This window comes from Callospermophilus lateralis, chromosome 1 (genome assembly GCF_048772815.1).
Source record: "Callospermophilus lateralis isolate mCalLat2 chromosome 1, mCalLat2.hap1, whole genome shotgun sequence".
Taxonomy (NCBI): Eukaryota; Metazoa; Chordata; class Mammalia; order Rodentia; family Sciuridae; genus Callospermophilus; species Callospermophilus lateralis.
In genome coordinates this window covers 53,223,908-53,241,860 of record NC_135305.1, presented here as the reverse complement: position 1 = coordinate 53,241,860, position 17,953 = coordinate 53,223,908, and the positions used below count along the sequence as shown (strand labels likewise).

Sequence of the window (17,953 nt, the reverse complement as noted above, 5' to 3'; positions counted from 1 at the left end):
TGTATCAAAATTTTCCACCTTGTACAGGTCGGGTGTAGCCTTGAATGTGAACGAATTAAGCGGAACATGTTCCTGTTTATTCCTTGCCTGTGATTTTTTAGTCGTGCTTTGAAATTTTCTTTTTTTTTTTTTGAGCAAGTCCTGGTGAAAGATATATATATATATATATATATATATATATATATATATATATATATATATATATATATATATTTTTTTTTTTTTTTTTTTTTTTTTTTTTTAAGAAGTCAAATCCAGCTAGCTATGCTTGAGATTTGAAGCGCCTCCGAAGGTTGTGTTTTCAGGTCAGAACTTAGTGGAAGGAAACCAGTACTTGCCAAACAGTGCCTCAGACTTCTTATACCTGAGTGGTGGATAACTGTAGGGGTGACCCACTTCCTCTTATCCGAGCAAAGGACTTCTTGGTGGCATAAAGTCAGTTTGCAATAGTCAAGTTGCACAAGTGTACACAAATTCTGAAATCCTTTTAATTTAGCCTATCTAGCAGCCCCAGTTAGCAACATCGCTGGCTTAGTATGCTACATGGATAATCAATGTAGCTCAGATTGCACTGGGTGCTTTCCGCCACCCCCCACCCCCCTCGTGACCGGGGTATTGAATCCAGGGCTTGGAGCACGTTACACTGAGTTCCACCCACAGGCCTTGCCCCAAGTTTGCAGCTTCACTTTGTGAAGAAGCTTGCCCGGATGTTTTGGTTTTTAAAATTTCTTTTGGAGAGTTTGGCCCTGGAAGGATGTGTTCGGTTTCCTAATTGCACTGCAGAAATGTTTTTCACAATTTATCTCCCCCTCCCCCTCCTCTTCCTCCTTCTCCTTCTTCTTCACGTCATGTATTTCTCCTGCTGGTTTGAGTGCCAGGCAAATGGCTTCACGTTTCCTTAGTAACATTGGCGCAATAACCAAGTCAAGAAGTAGTTGAGAGGAAAGTAGCAGTTTGGACAGCGGTCCCAGGGAAGAAGCTCTAGGCGACCGGCTGGGGGTGTGGAATTGAGGGGAGGGCGGGGGACGGTAGTATTGGAAATCAGGTTCCAGTGGAATTCCTGGCGGACCCAGGGCAGATCATCCATGTCCAGGTAGAAAGCCGGTGGCCAGGTTCCACAGTATTGAGCCCAGAAGTTCTGCTTCTGGTCTGTTGAACCCCCAGGACCACTGCCTACAGCCCCATACCGCTCTCGGACCTGTCCATTTCACACCAGTTAATATAGATTATGGCAGGGGATGGGTGTCAGAAATCAGGAGCACCTGAGTATTTGTTTCAGATTCCCTGGACAGTCCTATCTAGATTCAGGAAAGCTGGGTGTGGAGTGTAGTCTTCAGAGCAAATTACCACCTAAAACAGAATTAATGATATTCACACAAAATCTTATCCTCCTGGATGAAATTATGGAGGTTGAGAAGAGATTTGTATAAGGTTTTGAAAGAAAAATCCCCACTAGACTTGTGAGAAAGCTATTTGGGGGCAGCTGGTTCACTGTTAAATCAAATCACATTGCTAGTTTTGGAGCACAGTCTAGAATCCTGTTCTTTGAACAGAGAAAGTCTGGAAGGGAAATGTGTGAATGGTGACTTAGGATCTTGAGGAGCAGGGCAGGGGCACTCATTCAGTTTTGCTGTGGTCTTTCACTTTCACAGTTTAGTGTTCTACTGCCAGATTGCTAAATTAAAAGGATTTCAGAATTTGTGTACATTGTGCAAAAACTGCAATAAGCTAAAGTCTCAGACTGAGTTACAGACTAGTTGCATGTCTTTATAGATGAGTGACCCTCACCAATTTCTCAAACTGCTGCAGCCTTTATTTTAACCATCTCTGAAATGGAGGTCAAGTCAGCTCTCACTTTTTCAAGGAGGTTTCTTGAGTACTCTTTGGTGGTAAAAGTGAATGATGTCAATCACAAAAAAACAAATGCCCAATGTCTTCTCTGAAATAAAGGGGGTGACTCAAAATGGGGTTGGGAGGGAGAGCAAGGGAGCAAGATTACCTCTAGATAGGGAATAGGGGTGGAAGGGAAAGGGAGGGAGAAGGGGAATAGCATGGATGGTGAAAGGAGACCCTCATCACTATACAAAACACATGTATGAAGATGTGAATTTGGTGTCAACATACCTTATATATAATCAGACATATGATAAGTTATGGTATAATGGTGTATTAAGAATTGAATGCAAAAATAAATAAATAATTTTTTAAAAAAGTGAATGATGAGCAGAAGACCCATACTGAAAGTAACTTTTGTTCCAATTTCACCAATATCGTAATAACTGACTGGCTGTGTCATGAATTAAAAAATTACCTAATGGGAACAAAAGTAAAATGGACCCTTCTTTGGCAGGTTTTTTTCTGTGGGTCTTTCTTTCTTTCTTTTTTTTCCCTTTTCATATCATTTCCATGTTGGAAGTGTAATATAGCTTCATCTGAGTCAAATCTACTACTGTAAAGGTATCAGTGGATTTTCACATAGATCACTATTGACTTAGTAAAGCCTGACTGATCACAGTACTTAGATCTTTGCATTTATTTATTTTTTTGCTATTTGATGATACTTAAAAATTTAAGTTTTGTACTGTGATCTAATGGGTGCAGGACCCTCTTTCGCTCTGCTGTACTAAGCATGGGGCTGGTAGTGCCTTGTGCCTTCTTAGAAGAAGGTGGCTAGGGCTATAGACATCCTTTTATTTACACACATTTGACCTTCCAGCAGACAGGTGGCTACCCAGAGAAATTAGCCTGGAATAATCCTGCTGGATCTTCCTGGCACTTCTTCCCTCTGAGTCTGTCTCAGGGGGCCACATGTGAGCCTCAAGTTGCTCTGAGGCCTCCAGCATCTCTCTTCTCTAACTACACCTCCAAACATTGGGTTCTAGAGATGTATAGTCTCTGGCTCCCTTGGGTGCAGACAAATTCCCACAACAAAATGTCCTTTCTATTCTGAGTTCCCAGTTTGGGAATCCTGCTCTACCAATCCAGCTCACCTGTGAAAACAGGGCTGAGGTAGACAGTTGTGGCAGTCTGGCTCCATTTTTTTTTTTTTGTACCAGAGATTTACTCAGAGGCACTGGACCACTGAGCCACATCGCCAGCCCTATTTTCTATTTTATTTAGAGACAGGGTCTCACTGAGTTGCTTAGTGCCTGGCTAATTTGCTGAGGTTGGTTTTGAACTCTTGATCCTCTTGCCTCCGCCTCCTGAGCTGAGCTGAGCATGTGCCACCACTGTGCCAGGCCCTGGCTTTATTTTATCAGCTTTTTCACTGCTGTGATAAAAAGATCTGAGAAGAACAATTAGAGGAGAAAATGTTTATTTGGGGGCTCTTGGTTTCAGAGATGTCAGTCCACAGGTGACCAACTCCATTGTTCTGTTGCTCTGGGCCCAAGGTGGGGCAGAACACCATGTGTGGTGGAGAAAAGCAGCTCAGGTCATTGAACCAGAAAGGAATGACAGCAGGGGTGGATGGGGGAGGGAGAGCACAAATTAGCTCCACTTAACAAGGACAAAATATATACCAAAGGCAGCTCCCAGGGACCCACCTCCTCCATCCACACCCTACCTGCCTATAGTTACCCCCCAGTTAATACCTATCAGAGGGTTGATGCATTGATTAGGTTAAGATCTGCATAACCCAGTCATTTCACCTCCAAACTTTCTTGCATTGTTTCACCCATGAGCTTTAGGGTGGGGATAACTAATATCTAAACCATAGCAAGCCTGAAAGCAGGACAACCTGCCATCAGGTCATAAGAGTGCAGTTTCCCCCAGCCCCTCCTAGTAGTGGGGATTGAAATCGGGGGCCCTATGACATTGAGCTACTACCGGTCCCCAGCCCTTTTTATTTTTTTTTTGAGACAGGATCTTGCTTGGAATCCCTAAATCCATTAATTGGCTAAGGTGCCAGAACCTGTCAATAGGGTCAACAGGGAATGGAATTGAGAGCACACACTGCATTCTGAGAAGCAACTGACATAAAATAGATGATCAGCACAATATCAAAGATATTAGGAAGTGAAAATCACAGAGATGATGATCCTTCCTTTGGGACTGCTGCAAAATGTCAGGGCATTTAGATAGATCCAGTGTCCAGCACATCCTCTTCTCCATTTGCAATCACACTTCTCTGTGTTGCCTCTGTTGATGTGGATTCCATTATTGAAGAACCATATACATCCCTGTTGTGAATTGCAAAGTACTACTTTTCTCCATGTGTTGCACTCCATTGAAGGATAACTTTGCGTTTTCTATATTCCAGGGAATATTTTAGTGAGTTTGTCCAAAGAAGACCTAGCCTAGGAAGTGATGACACAGATGTATATTGTGGACACTGAAATGCCATTATTCAAAGACATTAGTTTACTTTTTTGCACTTTATTTCTCAGAAAGTACAGATAGGTAAGATTATCAGTAAGCAATGGAAAGGAATTATTTCCTCAAAATTATTTCTCACTTTCCTCCTCAACTATTTCTGGTGTTGACATCAATAAGACCTCTCACTGGAAGGTGAAGGATTCATGTAATATTTTTTGCCTTCACCAAGAGAATGGCAGGCCCCATAGTCTCTCTCTTTTTGTTTGGTTCTGGGGATTGAACTCAGGAGCACTTAGCCACATCCCCAGCAGCCCCTCCCCCACCCACACCTTTTTGTATTTTATTTAGAGACAGGGTCTCACTGAGTTGCTTAGTTCCTGGCTAAGTTGTTGAGACTGGCTTTGAACTCTTTATCCTCCTGCCTCAGTCTCCTGAGCCTCTGGGATTACAGGCATGCACCACTGTGCCCAGCCCCATAGGCTCTCTTGAAAGGAAGAATTTGGAGTACAGTTCAACAATTGTTTATTAACAATACAATAATCCAAAAATGTTTTTACCTAATATTTGGAGCATATATTTGACTGTGAAGCTCGTTTGGCAGCCAAATTTGATGGGGTTAAGTCAAGGCTATTGTTTTAAAATCCCAGCTTATGTGTACACGCATAAGAATGATTGGTTACTGGACACTGTCCTGTTTTATTCAGCAGAAATACACGTATACAAGTATAGAACCGTCATGATTTGCATTCCATGGAGCTGCAGTGGATCTGCCACTTAAAGCTGGGCAAGTATCCATTATTGCTTCATCACTCTCAACACAGAGACTTTGAAGAAGATTTGCTAGAGTTCTGGTGGGGGACCTTGTTCAACTGGAAGGCTGCACCTGAGGACTGTGTGGGAGGGACCCTGGGCAGGTGTGCTTTGTACTCTCTCAGCCTGGAGTCCCTAAGCCAGAAACTTGGGATACCACTGATCTGCTACAAGTCCTTGTTGGCTGGCTTCTCTCTGGTTGTTAGGGAAGCAAAAGAGACTGTCCAAAGAGAGGGAAGACCCATACCAACACATGATTTGACCCTAGTTCACACAAGACCCAGGAGGCCTGAGGTGGCACCTCAGGTGCTTCCCAGGGCTATTTTTCATCCAGTAGGTGTTCACTGAGAGGGCTGGGCCTTGGTTTTTCTGTCACAGGTTGTATTTTCACCGCCTGTGAGTTTTCACCGGGGGAAAGGTAACCGAACCACAGGAGAAAGCTCCTGCACAGGGACCCACCAGGTCTCCAGAGGGAGACACAGTCTCCGGTCTCTTGGAGCCGAGAAAGAACCTGGAAATCCACTGGGCACTGCTGCCCCAAGGGCTGGTGAGAAACCCCTGCTCCCTATAGGGCTAGGAGAGGTGCCAGCAGCCAGAACTCGACCTTCCACCAGCCTTGCTGAGGAGGAGCCCTGCTTCCCGGCTGTTTTAGTCAGCTTTCTTCACTACTGTGACTAAAAGGACTCAACCAGCACAATTATAGAGGAGGGAAAGTTTATTTAAAAGCACACAGTTTCAGAGGTCTTAGTCCATAGAAGGCGGCCTCCATTCCTCTGGGGTGGGGGTGAGGCAGAACTTCATGGAAGCAGAGGGAAGCAGCTCATTTGGTGGTCAGGAAGCAGACAGAGAGACTCCACCAGCCAATAGCAATGTGTATCCCATACCTACGCCCCCAGGGAATGGCTTCCTCCGGCCACACCCCACCGGCCTCCAGTTACCACTCAGTCAATCCCATCAGGGATTCATTTACCGATTAAATTAAGGCAAATTAAGCCAAATCATTTCTCCTCCCCTTGCATTGTCTCATAAGTGAGCTTTTGGGGCACAGCATACCTAAACAGTAACACGGGCTCCTGGAGGGACAAGTCAGAAGGCAGAAAGCATGGGGGCAACACCAAGGGAATCCCTAGGAAAAGCATAACATTTACATAAGTACAACAAGTAATAAAATTATTATTAAAAGCCTACATGAAAACAATACAAAACGCAGAACAAAATATACCAAAGCGTGGGAGGCCATCCTCGCCTGTGATTTGAATTACCCCCCTGGCTGGGCGAGAGATGCTTAGACACATTTTTGTGTCCAGAGCTTTCCCCATCCTTCTCAGGTCCGAGGGCTTGTCCGTGTGGAGGTGTGTCTGGCCACTACCCTGAAGACCCAATCGTAGCACCTGATCTTGAGACATTGCCCCCCTTAATCTTCATTGGATGGGATTTCCCCCAGAATTTTTTGTTCCCCAATAAAAGTCCACTCCCTGGCGGGTTCGTTCTCTCTCTCTCTCTCTCTCTCTCTCTCTCTCTCTCTCTCTCCTCTTCAGTAAACCTCGCTGCCATAATATGTGGTTGGAGGCTAGAGCTAGGAGAAGCCTACTGGAGCTGGTTTAAAGGTAATTAGAGCCTGTCTCTTTAATTCAAACTCCCTGAGGATTTCTCATGTCTCAGAACCTTCATTTATGAAGCCTGTGCTGGCCTAGAGCTAAACCAAAGGAAGAATTTCTTTGAAGTACACAAAAAAAGAGCCCTACAAGGAAACTGCAGGGTGTGATCTTGGATTGGGATGTAACGGAGACCTTTTCCGCCTAAACCTAAATTTTCCAAGATTCAGAAGACACCGGTATTGGTGACCCCTTCAAGTCCCAATAGCCGTTGTTCCCTGAGTTCTATGTGAGTGAAAATTCACAGGCAGCTGCAGGCTGTGGTTGGATAAGGAGGTAACCGAATTGGCGCGGCAGAGAAATGGCTTTGGCGGCCACATCGCATTTCCCTGGGAGGTGCAAACCCCAAACATAGTCAAAGCGGGAATCTCCATTGCAAAACAAAACTTGTTAGGTAAAAGAAAATGCGGATAGTGCTCAAGTGGCAATTGTTGAATTGGCCTTTCAGAAAAATGGCATTCGCCAGTACCCACGTTTGTACCCGACATAACCATCACCCACAAAGCTGAAATGGAGTTTGCTCTCACGAATCCGGAACATGCTTGCACTTACATGGCAGGCGCTGCTGCTACACCCGAGTTCTTACGACTAAAAATCGGAGGCTGGAATAAACTCTAAGAAATGGCCAATCCCGGACTTGCTCCAACGAAGCGATCGCCCTCCGGTGTTAAGTCCTAACTGGCCATGGACAAAAGGGGACTCCAAGGACCAGGAAACCCAAGTCGGGTCGCGATTCGGCTTCTAGCTTCGCCTCCAATCAGGACACTTCTGGTACTTGGGCAGACAAGGAATGGAAATCACAGGCGCCTCCAAATGGAAGCTTGCTAAGCCAATAAACGCACATCGCAGGGATCCTGCGACAGAGGCGCGGCGGACACTGAAACAAAACTCGGTTCTTTGGCGGCGAAGGAGAGGAGGGCGCCAGGAAGACTGCGCTGGGAAAGAAAAAGCTCAGGCTCCGCTACAGCCGAAGGACTCGGGAACAGAGGCGACGCGGCCCTGCCAGGCTGGCTGCCACTAAGGAACTCTGTCTGTTCTGGGCAACCGCGGAAACTGCACATTAGAACCCATCAGAGCTGTGTATTCGGCGGTGCCACCGAGAAAACGCGCGCACAGAACAACTAGGGGCGCGGAGACCAAGAGAAAGTGGGCGGGAGAGAACGGCGTGCTGGGAATCCGCAAAGGACCTCAACTACCATTGCTGCCAGCCACAAACTTCCACTTTGGCGCCAACCACGGGTGCTGTTACCTAGAATCTGGCGACTCAAAGAAAGGAGTCTTACTGCCACCCAGGCTTGGTGCAAATGTGTGCTATGACAGGAAAACTGTCAGGGACGCGCTGCTGGTCAGAGAGCAAATGGGAACACCGGGAAAGGCTGCACCAACTGGCCTGGGAAGGAGAAAGGGACCGTCCAGAATGCGGAGAAAGGGCAGTGCTAAGGAGAAAAAGCAGGCTCCTTCTCTTTAGGGTGCGGCGCTAGTGAACTGCGATTCCAGGTGCTGGCGTCACTGGACCCTGCCTACAAAAGTCAAACCCAGCTTACGGCTTTGCTGAGACCAAAGGCATCGCTTCTGGCTCCATCGGCGGTGCAGCAAGTAAATCTATGCCAGCTGGTAGCAGCAATGTCGGTGAGTCAATGCGGCTAGTGAGATTTCCACTCCCACTGGCTGTCCCCAAACCCGCGCTTCCAATATAACAAAACCTTTCTTTTTCTTGGCGAAATATGGGCCCCCAATTACTGAAGTCGCCAGCAACTAACAGCAGGCTGAGTAGCCCCTGAGGTGGGAACGGATCCGGCTGGTCTAAGGGAAAAGTAAGGTATCCGGAACACCAACAGCTCTGCTAGCAGGAAGCAGTGCTGGGCCCTCCTTGCATGCCACCCCTCGGTCTTGGTCTGGGCCCCTCTCCTTTTATAGACACCTCAGCGCTTTTAAGGTGAGTCAGGGGAACTCATTTCTTTGCGAAAGGAAACTCTGCCCCCAAACCTTCAATCTAGGGCTCCCGAATTACTTAGCTGGGGTTCTGTCAAATTAACGTTTTAAATGAGTCATTGAGGGAGGGCTTCTCCAGTCTTGAGATGTTGCAATGGTGGCAAAGTTTCAAACACTTGAATCCTCCCTCTCCACTCACTTTTCAAGTAAGACTGATGCCTCTGAATTACTTTTTGCTAGAAAGTATGGAGGCGCTACTGCATAGAAGAAAATTGCTCTGTCCCACCACTTTTTATGCTTCTGCACTACTGGAAGGGATACCCCACAGAGACTGCAGACTCCAACATGTGCATCTCCAGCAGCCTTTAAGATCTTCCACACTCCTCTGGTTGGTCCCATCAAATCAATTCCATCCTCTTCCTAAATGAACCCGGGGTTTTTGCAGGAGGGGACGGTGTCCCAGAGAGGTAAGTGGATCCCTTTTGGATTCTTATCTCACCTACTTTCAAGCTGGTTACTACAGTCTTCCCCCACTATCCTACCATTTCCTCCCCTAGCCAAAACCCTCTCTGGTACTTGAAGCATCTCCAATTGCCTCCTTTGCTGTGGGTCTGGAGAATGGAAGAAGAAGTGCCTTGTCCCCACAGGAAAACTTACAGGCCACCTTATCAGGACCAAGAGGCCAGGGCAGAGAGCTGTTTAAAGCAAAACTGGAGGCCCATCAGTCCTATTACTTACTCACCCACCCCTTGCCTACTTCATTCATTCACACTGTGCAGTACTGCAGATTGAACCTAGGTACTTGAGGCATGCTGGGCAAGTGCTATAGCACTGAGCTAAACCCCCAACATATCCCCTCCACCTTAGCCTTGCATCTTAGCAGAAATGTTGGAATTAGCACCTCTAGTGTTAAGGGTGACCAACTCCAGTTTAGGAATCTAAAGAGGAGTTTGGTAGGAATTACTCCCCTGAAGGAGTGAGTGTGCATCACAGCTACTTCAGGCCTTGAAATTCAGTCTAATTCCAGTGTGGTGTGTGCCATTGAAAATGGCCAGAGACTGATTATGGGAAGGGCATATTCCTCAAGAGGAGACCCTAAGTCTTTTGCAGTCTGAATTTGGCTACATTCTGGGCAGGCTGGCAATGTCAGCTTTATGTAGGTGCCAGGCCATGGTTCAACTCCCCAGGTCCAGTAGGGCACAGAAAAACATGTGCTAAGGAGCTTTTCACAGTGTCTGTCCTCGTTTGTCACTGGAAAGAGGAAACAAAATGTAAACAGAGACAGATATGTCTGTAAAATTTCATTAAGGAAAGCTTCACCCAAGATATGCAGCATAATAACAAGGCTTGTTAGATACTATTGACTGAAAGAAGGTGACACACAACAGATGTTCTCTAACATTTGAAACAAAAATGCAGCAAGGAAGTTTGGAAGCATAGCAATGTGCACAGGTGAGCCTTGTGGGAAGTGTGGACACGGCTCAGAAGCTATGCAGTAATGTCTTAGAGAGAGAGTAATAATACATGTCCGTGCTTTCCAGGAAAATGAAGAAAAGCTTTTCAGCTGCCTTAGTAGATTCAATGGCCATCATTGGGACTGTGAATTAATTTGGAAACAGCTGAACAGGACCAAAGGCATAACAGATTTATGAATTTTAAGTTTTGTGTGTATGGAGGCATCACAGAAAGAACTAATTACTCCAAAGGAGTGGTGAAATTGGAGAACTTACAATCACCTTAATAGGGAGTTAAGATAGTTTGTAGAGAATGTCTGTTTGAGTGTGGTGGCAAATTCTCTCATCAGAGGGAGATGTAATTGTTCCTGGGGTGAGTACTAATGATGATGAAGTTATTTGGTAAAGCCCTACTTTTAGGTATAAAAAGAGATTTCAGAAACTCAAATGTCTTTAGTTCAAAATAATTCTTATGCCAAAGTGGCATATATTGAGGGTGGCATATCCTGACCTTCTTTCATAATCCTCTTCATTAGGAAAACTCCTAATTATAACAATTGTTTTTATTTGGTTCCTGTCACTATAATAGAATCTCAGGAACCCAGGCAATTTATTAAGAAAAAACACATTTTCTATGAGTTCTGGAGTCAGGGAAGTAAAAACATGGTGCAGGTGACTGCCAAGGACCTTTGTGCTACCTTGTCCTATGATGGAAAGGCACAGGAACAAGTGTTCAAGGGCCCACTACTGAAAGCCCTTTTGTAAAGGGCACTGAAGCCACTCATGGAGGCAGAGCCCTGCTGGTCTAATCACGTTTTTAAGGCCCCACCTTCCGATACTGTTGCACGGGGGATTCAGATTGCTATGAATTAGCTTTCAGAGATACATTCAAACCATAGCAAGGATCTCCACCTCCTTCTTTCAAATGTCAATTTGAGGCTCAATACTGAGGTAATAGTGATCACCCCTGGGCCTGGTATTTCAGGTGAAAACAAAGACCATGGCGACCAATGAGCAGCAAGTAAAAGAGAACATTCCCCAGGGTCAGTAGCACTGAGATAGAAAGTGCACAATTCTTCATGCTGCCTCTTGTCTCAATAGAGAACTCCAGTGTGTTACCTTATTCTATCAGCCAAAGAGAGAGCATTTTCCACTGGTCTCCTGGATTGACAATTCACCCTTTCCCCTGACCATTTAGTGTCAGTTTTGCATCCTTGTTGCAGCTGAAAGGACTTTGCTTTGAGATGCTCTCTAGAAGACATGGAGGGATTTTAAGTACCCTGATTCTCTAGTCCCTACAGAGTGATGAGGAGCTCCCTGAGTGGCACTCCCAATACACTTATGGAAGATTTCTTCCTGATCCTTCCACATAGTGTCCGCTTCCTGGTGCTACTTTTATTTTGGCTACAGTTGTTTCTAATAATCTAGGGCTGTATTCAGTTACTGATACCAGGAGCCCACCCAGCTCTGGGTTAAAACTGTGCGTCTCTCCTGTGAAAGGAAAGCAGCAGTGCATAGGGACAGCATGAAGCTGGGCCTAGTTGAGTTCAGATTACGCAAGGCATCTTGAGTTCGTGAATGTTATGACATTAATGTGAACCACTAAGAACCTAGTGAGAATTTCTTCTTTCACCAAACTTTGGTGTGAGTGTTAGTGAGGAACATGTGCTGAGGACAGTGAATGCTAACATCATTCCTCCTAGAAAAGGGAATGCGTACATACAGAGTGATATTTAAAAAACCTCTCTAAACTGAGGGTTCCCTGAAATCACTGTCCACATTAGGCCATGCCAGATGCTAGCCAGAAAAGGGGCAGGTCCTAAGGTAAGTTCCACAACTACCAGCAGCAAGGGTATAGTGTGGTTAGAAATATGTATACCAGGCCTAAGAGCCAAAAGTATTCTTATCATGAAAATGTAAGGAAGGAAAGCAAGAATCATTTTAAATTTAGCTTACATTGGCTATAGTTAAGAGAGACATTACAATGCAAAATGGGGAATTTGGGAACTAATGGGACAGTTCACTTGTTGCTTCTGGATTGGCCAATGTTCAAAGTCTAGAAAGTTCACACATAAGCTAGATATGGTGGCTCTGGTAAACTGCCAGATGGGGTTATAAGTGAAAATTTCAGAATATATTCAGGGATGTGGGACATATCTGTTAGTATGACCCTAAGCAGTGAACTCATTGAAAATCAATCTCTCTCTCTCTCTCTCTTTCGCTCTCCCTCTCTCTTTCTATTTCCATGCCCTATCTTGAAATTTGTAATATCTCATTTTTTAAAAAACTAGTGATAAGTAATATGGCATGAAGGGTTCAGTCTCTGGATAGAACTAGAGTTAGGATTATGGCGAAGGAGGTGGGGAAGTTCAAAGGGAGAATAGGAAAAAGGATGCCAATAAAAAAAGAATGAGAGAGGGAGGGAGGGAACATTCATCCTAGATTTCTGAGTTACTGTAACATTTCTGGGTATCATTATCTAACACAGGGAATCCACACAGAGGGTAGGCTTAGTGTTGAGTTGTCTGAGTGCATCCAGTGCTGGTGTTCAGTACAGAAAAAGGAATCCATTTTTGGAGTATCAGTGCTTGAGTTGGGGGAATAGATTCATGTGGGGGGATAGATTTACTCTTCTGTTTGGTGTTTCAGGACAAGGGACTGGATGGGCCCTTCAGAAGTGAGTGTATGGCATGAGAAGGATGCAGATACAGGTCCCCAGTGAACTCAAATTGTTAAAGCTGAATGTGTTACCACATCCAAGTCCAGGTTCTCACCCCTGGTAAGCAAATACTTGGAAATCAAGAGTTCAGGAACAATCAGGTTTACTCAAGGGTTGGCACCTGAGAAGTTGGGGTGTGGACATCATTCCCAGAAAGACCACCTCAGGGAACTCAGGTGCATGAATGGGGTTGTAAAGGGAGAGAAATGAGGTGTAGCGAGCAACGGGCAGGAAGAAGGTGTGATGGGGGTGATCTTCATCCAGGGCATCTGTCTGCTTCACAGTTTTCCCTCCTTAGAATGTTCCAACCAACATGAACCTCCTGGGAATAGTTCCTATATTTCTTTAGCCACACTGATTACTTTTCTGCAAGTTAGATCTCACAGCAATTTACATGTTTGTGATGCACAAAAGTGAAGACTTAGGAGGTGCATTCCATATTCTGATGTAATCTGAAGGTCACCAAATGATCTAGGTTTCATCAATCTAAAGAAAGGCAACATAGCAGTGAACATAGTGGTAAGTTAGGTGCAACCTTTCTTTAGAATTTAGAATGCTTGGCAAAGGGAAGGGAAGAAAACTTACCAAGGAACAATTCACGTGACAGAGGCTACATTTACAAACACGGAGGAAAAATTGCACTTGTTTTACTTTGTCTATAACTAAGTAGACCTTTTCTCAGACAGAATTTTACAGTTTGAAAAAGACTGAACAATATGCATAAAATCTATTTAAAAATTACAAAGAAAAGCTTTAGAATATATTCTATTTTGTTTTAATGATTTATCCCCACTTAGTAGGGCAAACTACACTTTGACAACATAAGTAGGATGGCAGTGGGTGTAGTATTTTAAAGGGAAATGTAAGGAAGCAACCTAAATTTAGAATACATCTATACTTTAAGCCCAAATGTTAACTTTTTGGTCAGTGTACATCTTTCTGTTTCTCTAGTGTGCGCGCTCTCTCTCTCTCTCTCTCTCTCTCTCTCTCTCTCTCTCTCTCTCACACACACACACACACACACACACACCCCTACAAGCTAAAGATGATCACAATCAAAACATTTAAATTGGGCAATAGCTGGCAATAAGGCATTAGAAGTAAAATATTATGAATCCAAATCAGGACATATGAAATTGGTGAACAAAATATCACGATATGATTGCAACTTATTAAGTGATGGCAAGGTAGTGAAACAATGGTATGTATCTCATAGTTTCACTTGTTTTATATGCATGAATGTTTTGAAAATATACAGCTCCTCAATAGCTTCTCAGAATGTGAGAAGCACTATTTCCCAGAAGCACTAGTTCACCCTCCAGTACCCCCAAGACAGATACTCAGGCACTTTAGGGACCAGGCCACAAGCCCGCCTGCCTCAGTCACCCACCTTTGGCCTCTGGGATCCTCACCATTTCCCCCAGAGACCCTCAGCTGGAGATAGGATGTTCCAGGAACACTTCTGTGTTTGTTCAGACAGTATGTGACAAGTTTCTTTTTCACTTTGTTTCCTGCTTTTTTCTGTGGCTTGCCCAATAAAAGGGTCCACCAAACGTGAACTCCTGCCACATGTGTTCCTCCTTATGCTGAACTAGGCTCAAGATGCAGGCCTGCACTGGAGAGTCCTAGGGACTCAGAGTAAGAGCTTAAATCAAGAGCCAAAAGCTCAGGGTTTAAAGCAAAAAAAGAGAGTACAACTTAACTGCTTGGCAATAATGGAATCCTTGCCTCATCGCCCTCATTGCCAAATTGTGTTGAAGATGCACCGATGACATTTGAGAGGCCTTAGAATTCACCTTGCTTCAGCCTGGAATGAATAGGTGACCAACCAGAACGGACTCATCCACCAGAGTCTAGCTGGGGCCTCACAGTACTTTTGAAGCCACACGCAAATAAATATTTCAAAAGCCACAACGAGGGGAGGGGTAAAAATAAAGGGGGAAAAACAAAAACTCCAAGTTCAAAGAAAATGTTTCATGATATAAAAGTTTAACATTGCCTTTAAATCAACACAGCCATAAGATATGATTTTTCTCTTATGGAGGAAAGGACTGATGTAAAAGCAGGGCTAGGGCCACGTAGGTACTGATGTGACCCTGCCAGTAGAGCACGGGCACCATCAAATCCTTCCTTCTGAGGGCCACTGTCCACAGTGTGCACATAGGTGCAGGTGCACAGGAGTGGGAGTAGGCAGAGGGGCGGGAGAAGAGGGCCCAAACCTGCGCCTGCGCCTTCCGCGCCTGCGCCTTCCGCGCCTGCGCCTTCCGCGCCTGCGCCTTCCGCGCCTGCGCCTTCCGCGCCTGCGCCTTCCGCGCCTGCGCCTTCCGCGCCTGCGCCTTCCGCGCCTGCGCCTTCCGCGCCTGCGCCGCTTCCGCTTCAGGAAGGGCCTCGTGGCAGTTTAATTCATCTCATGAAAAGAATCCAGGAAATCAACTTCAAATCATTGCATTAAACATTGATTTGATTTTTTCGGTCACGTTCCCAAGAGAAATGTTCTGAAATGTATGATGTTTGTTCACTTTACAGTTGTGTGCGTTGGAGAATTTCGCTGTGGACATGAAAGGAATATCGCTGTGGATGAGTAGGTTGGAGAGCGCCAGTGAAGGTCCTCCAGAGGACCCAACGGGGAAAGCTCCTTTCTGGACCGGCAGGAGCCCCAGCAAGCAGCCATGTGAGGGGAGCAGGAAGCCAGTGCAGGCTGGGAGTGAAAGGAGCTCTTGGAGGGCAGGAGGCCCTCTGAGCAGCCATGCAGGGTAGGATTGTGGAGAAGGCAATCAAGAAGTCTGTGAATCCAGCAGTCCTGTCTGACCAGTCTCCTGTATTCTGTTCATGCAGACGGTGGTGACGAGCAGGATCAGAAGTCTCACTTACTTAACAGCTCTGAGCCTCGGAGACATGCAACAGTTGGCAGCCCTGTGAACCTGGCCTGGGAAAACACTGGAACTTGGTGCCTGTACCTTCTGAGTGGCGTTTCTGGCATCTACCAGTTCTGCAGCCTCTACCACTTTAGACTGAAGAATGACAGATGCTGATTCTGACCTATGCATCCTACCTACAGAAGGTCTCTTCTCTCTCTCATGGGTTGGGAAACTAGTCCAGAACTTTAGCTCATGTGCATGGTATCTAAAGAGGTAAGTGCAATTATGGTCCTAAAGTCAGCATCAAATTCTGAGCAGCAGTGGAAGTGGGATTACGGTGGAAGTAGGGTCTGGTTCAGATTGAAGCCTTTTACTTGAAAAAACTTCCTTTCTGGATTTAGCTGTGTAGCAACTCTTTTGTCTTCGGTTTCAGGGTCTACTTTCCCGGTTCTTTCCCTACCCATGAAGCACCACCACTCTCAGGCCCTACCCACAGGGTAGACTAAGGCGCCCAACTCTACTCCTGTTCCCAGAAAGGATTGGCAAATATCCTGGCTTGTCTCCCTGTATCCATGTTAATGAAATAAACACATATAGAAGAGAACAAAGGATATTTATGTGAGCATTTTGGATGAAAGAGCACTTAAAAAAAGGAAAAACCACAAACTTCCAAGGTGAAACATGCACAAAGAGTAAAATCACTGTCTAAAAGAGAATGTGAGAAAATGTGAGAAATGAGAACACCCTGAATGGAAATTAGTGCAAGAGCTGCCCTCTTCAGAAGCAAGCTGCCCACAGAAAAGTATTAGAATATGGTGTCATTCCAAGTATGAGGGGAAGCTGTGCATAGAATAACCCTGCACTCTTGTTGAAATATAAATGTAGCAGCTATCCTAAAGAACTATCTGACAATGCTCAGTAACCTTTGGGTTATGCATTTTCCATGGTATAGTTGTATTCTTGGTTATCTGTCCTAGACAAATTCTCTCCGAATTCTGTAAGTGACTACTATATTTGCTGATGGCCACCAAGTGGTAATCTGACTGTCCATGGGTGGATGTACAGTGGAGTGAGGCAAACTGTCAAAATTCCATCAGAGGTTAATATGCTGAATCTGGAAGAGGCAGGTGAAATGTGTGTAAAAATCATAGAAACATACAAATGAATAAAAAGTAATAAAAAATACGTGAATCTTTTTTAGTTAAATAAAATATATTCACACAAAAGTGAATATTGTATAACACGGATAAAATACTACAATATACATTTTAAAATAAAAGAGTTTCTTAATGGAAGAATTCCAACAAGTAGAAGAGAATATAATCGGGTATGGGTAATAGTACAAAGCACATAATTATAAAAAACAGAATAGGGATTTGGGGTGGGGGGGTTTTGAAAATGTTGCATTCACTCAGTTTGTTTGCCCTTGGGCCTGAAAATCACATATAGTGAGTCCCCTTCTTTTGATGAGGTAATCTACTAGTAACAAAATTAGAAAAAAATTTGAAGCACTACCTGGGACACTCAGTACACAATCAAATTATGCATTCATTAATTTTCCTACCTGACATGTATGCTTGACCACCTAGTTTTTCAGCCCCAGCATGAACTACTTTTGTAATTTTACCGTCATCTGACCTTTATCATAGTCTAACCTGGGTCTCATCTCAACCAGGCAATGTTCTCTGAAGTGACAAGAGAATGACAATGATTGGTGTACTTGTCTAGGCATGCCTGACACACACAGGCTTCCTGTACTCAGTGGAAATGGTCAGGAACTGGATTCCTCCCTCCAAACACCTTCCTTCTCCCATGCATTCATGGAAACACAAGCTGATCAGGCCATGCCTTCCAGGAACATAAAAATTCACATTTATCCTATCAGGTTTCAGGCAATTTTCAAAACAAATAAGCATCAATTCCTCAGATGAGCATTTGGGTTTTGTTTTCTGGCATCCTGTACCATGCAACACACTTTACATATGCACTGTCTGTATCTGAGTGAATCATTTGCCCTTTTCCCAGACCAATGACATTGCTTAGCCTGATCAAAAACCTGAAGCTTTGGCGCTCCATCCATCAAACTTGGAAGAGCTCCCTTGGTATCAGGCAGGTCCAGAGCCCCCAATTCCATGGAGGCTGAGCCAAGCACACACCTGGTCCCCAGCACTGGACGAGTTCACTGGATGAAGTCAGCAGTATTGCCAA

At 44.8% G+C, this 17,953-nt stretch overlaps 1 long non-coding RNA gene across 2 annotated transcripts; it reads left to right on the top strand.

Moving 5' to 3' along the window:
- The first annotated feature begins 8,867 nt into the window (after positions 1 to 8,867).
- LOC143403962 (uncharacterized) lies at positions 8,868 to 16,887 on the top strand. Of its 2 annotated transcripts, none has more exons than XR_013091907.2 (3): positions 8,868 to 9,181; positions 15,414 to 15,640; positions 15,723 to 16,887. It is a non-coding gene; the product is annotated as an uncharacterized LOC143403962 (long non-coding RNA). The 2 variants fall into 2 exon arrangements; XR_013091908.2 differs by having other exon boundaries at positions 15,414 to 16,018; positions 16,179 to 16,887.
- Positions 16,888 to 17,953: the final 1,066 nt, after the last annotated feature.